The sequence below is a fragment of the Quercus lobata genome, chromosome 5 (genome assembly GCF_001633185.2).
Source record: "Quercus lobata isolate SW786 chromosome 5, ValleyOak3.0 Primary Assembly, whole genome shotgun sequence".
In the NCBI taxonomy this organism is placed as follows: domain Eukaryota; kingdom Viridiplantae; phylum Streptophyta; class Magnoliopsida; order Fagales; family Fagaceae; genus Quercus; species Quercus lobata.
Window position 1 is genome coordinate 47,242,357 of NC_044908.1, and position 5,113 is coordinate 47,247,469.

At 32.2% G+C, this 5,113-nt stretch overlaps 1 long non-coding RNA gene across 3 annotated transcripts; it reads right to left on the reverse strand.

Moving 5' to 3' along the window:
* Positions 1-1,242: 1,242 nt before the first annotated feature.
* LOC115993061 lies at positions 1,243-4,228 on the reverse strand. 3 transcript variants are annotated; one of them, XR_004092762.1, is made up of 3 exons: positions 3,832-4,228; positions 2,677-2,765; positions 1,243-1,453 (listed from the first exon to the last, which is right to left on the reverse strand). It is a non-coding gene; the product is annotated as an uncharacterized LOC115993061 (long non-coding RNA). The 3 variants fall into 3 exon arrangements; XR_004092761.1 differs by having other exon boundaries at positions 1,243-1,460; positions 3,832-4,226; XR_004092760.1 differs by having other exon boundaries at positions 1,243-1,460; positions 2,704-2,765; positions 3,832-4,209.
* Between the last annotated feature and the right edge of the window lie 885 nt (positions 4,229-5,113).

The following is a 5,113-nucleotide window of genomic DNA, read 5'->3' on the forward strand; positions in this document are numbered from 1 at the left end:
CTTCTTCTCTTCTTCTTTTTTCTTCTTCTTTTTTTTTTTTTTTTTTTTTTTTTTTTTTTTTTTGTATTTTTCTTGTTTAATAAATAATGTATATGCATTTACATAACCAAAAAAAAAAAAATAATAATAATAATAATAGATTGCATTTAAGTAAATTGCATCTGATTCAGATGCTTTATTATTTTAGTATAAAACGCTACAAGAAAGGTCTAACAATTATATAAAGTTTGAGTGGAGATCAATTAATTGATTTTATTCTTAATTAAATTGAACAAAATTATAAATAAAAAATATTTTATAAAAGGATTTTTGTTTTTTTAATAAAATTAATATGATTGTTTATACCCTTTGTTTCTAAATTTTAATTGTGGGTGCTCGAGAACCGATGATGAAGTTGAAGAGTTGCAACATTGGTGTGAGGATGCCACGGACCATGGGCCAGAGGAGGAAAGCTGCCCAAGGAGAGGAAGAAGTGAGTCAAGGTACTCTAAGGCATTCTAAGTGGGAGCTTGACTCTGAAGAGAGAGAGAGAGAGAGTCAGAGGACATTAGGGAAGCTTTTGGTCCGGTATGGCCTGTTGCATCTGCATTAAATGGTGGCAACAACTTTATCAGCTACATTGATGACGAAGTGACCTAAACAGTATAAGTCATAGCTAAGCAGATTCTTTCTACCACCTTCTTCAGATGTTAAAAGCAACAAGTGTCATGAGAGGAGGGATGTTAGGTGAGAATGGATGGTTGAGATATGATGGAAGTAGAAGTATATAAGGAAAAGAAGGTGCATTGGAAAAGGGATCGAGATTCGAGACACAAGTATCAAAAAAGAGAAAAAAGATTAGAAGAACATAAAGAGGAGAGAGTGAACAGTGCCATTTTTCTGTATAGCATCGACCTCCTCGGGCTAACTTAGAGGAGGAGTTTAGCTCATCTATTCAATAATATAAACCCTTTCCCCCTTATTGTCATCCTTGGGTAGAGCCCCCAATTATTGTTTTTTTCCATTTCTCACAAATTTATTGATTTGGGCCAAGGCTGGACTATCACGCCCCAAACCCGATACCCGGATTTGTGACCATGACCGGCATGCTAATATCAAGTCTAAACCTGATATTAACAAGAACCAACTTAACTTTTACAAAACTTTTACCGAAAGCTTTCCTTTTCTTTTCAATCCTTGTTTCTTTACTTAAATTATATAACCTTTGACTTCACATTCAGAGCATCTACATTGTACTCCAAAGAATAACATAATCCACCAATCATTTAATTTCCACACTTTTACATAATACATAGCTTGATACTTTAAGGTATACACAACTTTCATTTGATCCTAAGATACACAATAACTATAAAGCTAAACGTCAGAATGCTAATTTAGGATCTATACATATCAAACTAAAACCAACTCCTTTCAAAACTCGACTAAGGCTCCCTCTGCTCCAAAATAAAACCTGCTAACTGAAAGAGTGGAAGGGGTGAGCTACACAGCTCAGTAAAGGTAAGATATATGAGAATTCAATAAGGATGCATGTAAATCAAATCATTTCATTCTATGCATAATCAAATAGGAGAACAGCTTTCCATGCATAGTATTTTATACTATTCAGAATAATAATTTATACGCTTTTCATAGGAAAATAATTGTTCTCCTTTTTCTTATCAGCTTGATATTACCAAAACCTTTCGGATTAAACTTCTATCATTTTCTACAAAGTCACCACATATATTCTCATTACAAAATAATCATTTTAACGTAAATCAATTATTCGGCAACTTTGTATTAAACTAGAAACATCTTGACCCAATAAGAAAACCTTTCTTTATAAACCTCTTCTCATAGAATACTATAACTTTCATGATCAGAAAACTTAACATTTCATAAAAACAAATATCTGATACTTTTAAACATAAACTTGTACTTTTATCAGAAACTTTACTTTTATAGCATAACAGAACTTCAGAAACTTTTATTTTTAATGAACAGCTTTTCTTTTCATTAGAAACTTCTTCTTGCCATGAGAGCTTTGACTTTTCACAATGCATTTAAACAAAATAATTCTCTCATGATTAATAACATAACATAGCTGTTCATAACATATTGGTTAGTCCATGTCTGATAAGCTGTACAGAGAAGGCCTCATCACATTTGGAAAACCTCATGTGCATGATATTGTCCCCTTTGAGAGGCCTGATGACACATCTCCTCCAGGTTTTGTTCCTCCCCGCCGTCCGTACACATTGGGGAGAAGGCCTTAGTCAGATTAGAGTTACGGGCAACCCCATTTCCTCTACTTTAAATGGCCTAGAGTTACGGGCAGCCCCATTTCCTCTACTTTATATGGCCAAACAGATAACATATTTCCATGGAAAGCCAATAATTAACCCCTACTGGCTGAGTTCAAATTATCAGAGGACATAACCCGAAAACATTTCATACTTTACATCATACTGAAATTTCTTATTTTGCATAACATTTCATAATAATAGCATTTCCATTCTTTTCATTAAACATCATGTTTGTGGAATCAATAATAGCATCAATATGTTTAAATCATATACATAAGTTTTTCGAAAGCTCACGAACATATCATTGTCAGAATAATGATTACATACCATATCTCTAATCAAAAACATTTTAATGCATAACATACTTTAAAATAACCTCATGACTTACCAAATGCTCATATAACTTATCCCTTACCTGAAAGCAGAGGAACCGAGAGCCTACAGTCGACGGAGCTTAAACTTGGATACTGGTAACACCTAAACCAAATATCAAAACTTATTACTATCCATAATTCTTTATCATAAACTTCACATTCATCTCAAAGCCTATCTCTTAGAATCAAGGAAATCCTAATTCCCATCACATAAAGTTCCCCAAAACATATGATACAATCATCAAACACATTTGCAGCCAAACCACAGAGAAACCAATCCATAAAATTTATATATGCTTCAAACATACCAAATGATGAGCTTATTAAATTATAGCTCAAAATATACACCCTAACTTGATAATTAAATTCACAAAGTTAGACATGTCCCTTACTATTCACTGTTCTATTCCAGCAGCATAGGCTCCATTTGTAAAATACAAACGGGCTGCTCAAACATATCCAATTGTTATGAAATTTTACAGAACAACTCCTCTGTATGTCCAGTATAAAGGATAAAAATTTCGGAGTCAAAGAATAAACCCATAAATTACTAAAAATCACACAAGACAGCGTACTCAAATCTGTCCTGTCAGAAATTCATGCAACTTATAAATTAGACCATTATTTTTATGTTCATTCAAATGCTGTGAGACCAATTCAATAACAACCAAAAATGTCTTAAGTTTCATAGTAATTATCCCTAGCATCCAAATTCACTATATAAAATTTAATACATAATTTAACATGCATGAACACAGAATCTGTCACAGTGACAGCTTCAGAACATATTCTTACAAAATCATCAACAAATAGCAATAAGCCTTAATTTCATTTGGGTATTTTTATACACTCATTAGACATGTTATAAAACACTTTCATACAGTCATTTAACCATTTAGAGCAAGATAAGCACAACCAAAAATCCCAGCAGCAGCATCAACAATACTCATCCTAACTTTTTCTTACTTCCTTAATCATACAAAATCATTAATTAATAAAAACCCTAATCTACCTTCAACAAATCATCAACACAACTTCAAAGCTTCTTAAAACAGCATATATATATATATAGACTTACAAGCTTTCCAATTTTACAAACCACAAAACCAACTTCTTAAGATTCCATGAAGAAATTATGGATTCTAAGGTGAGAGTAGCTAGACCCTTACCAAATTTCTGATTCCAAGGAGAAATAGAATCACTCTTGCATGGAAGAATTTCCCCATTTCCTAGTGGCTGGACCCACAATTATGAGAGGTGGAGAGCTTGAGAGAATTTTCTTTCTTTTGGTTTAGGACCCGTGGGAATGAAAGGGAGAGAAGAGTTGAGAGAATTTTCTTTCTTTTGGTGTGTGAACCCTTGGACTCAAGAGAAAGACTCAAGGGAGCTTCCTAGCACTTTCCTTAAGACAAAAGAGAGAAAAGTGAGGTGCAAATTTCTGATTTGCATTGATCCGTGGTAAAATGGGAGCAAAAGAGTTTCTTGAGTCTTCTTTCTTTGAGAAAGTCAAAGAAGAGATAAAGGTGCAACCAATAAGAACAAAGAAGGAATAAAACAAAGAAGGAAAGCAAGAATGACCAAGGAAATTTCTGGTGCAGCCAAGAAGTCTAGCAAAATATCTTGGGTGATTCACGTGTAGTGCTAGGAAAGAGAGGATAACTTACCTTTTCAACTTTTAGTATTTATACCTTTCACCCTCCCATAGTTCTATATTCTAGAAAGGCCCAAATAACAAAATAACTTTGCATATAAACCCTTACCTTTATACACTTAATTTTCTACAAAAATAATATCACTTTGCATACACATACATACAAACATATATATATATATATATATATATATATATATATATCTAGTAACTTCAACCACTTAATATAATTTGTACATACTTAGTATATATTTAAAATACCGATAGCAATTCAGTTATGTATAATCTTTACAATTCTTATTCAATGGCATTATGAAATAATATGCTTATTAAATACTCTTATATTAATTATAAAAAGAAAGTGGCTTAAAATATTAAATAATACTTAACCACTTAAACCCATAGTTTAATATAAAAAATTGGGTCGGGGTGTTACATGGACTGTAACACTCATTGCTCAAAGTGGGCCTGGGCCGCTGGATCCTTTGGTCCTTACATTAATATTATATATAAAGCATGAAACTCACTTAAAACTATTTATAAGTTTTAATTTGGATATTATTTATTAAATATAGTTGGTTAAAATAAATTTATTTTAAATATTTTTTAAATTTTAAAATTATTAATAAATTATTTATCACATCATTAGTTTCACCATCAGTTCATCCTCAGTTGAACTAGAGGAATAGGAACAACACTTTTTTGGTTCTTTAATTGGCTTGCTTTTTAAAACTGATGACACCATAAAAATCATTAAAGTCGTCCATTAAGATGGACGACCATTGCATCATTAGTGCGTC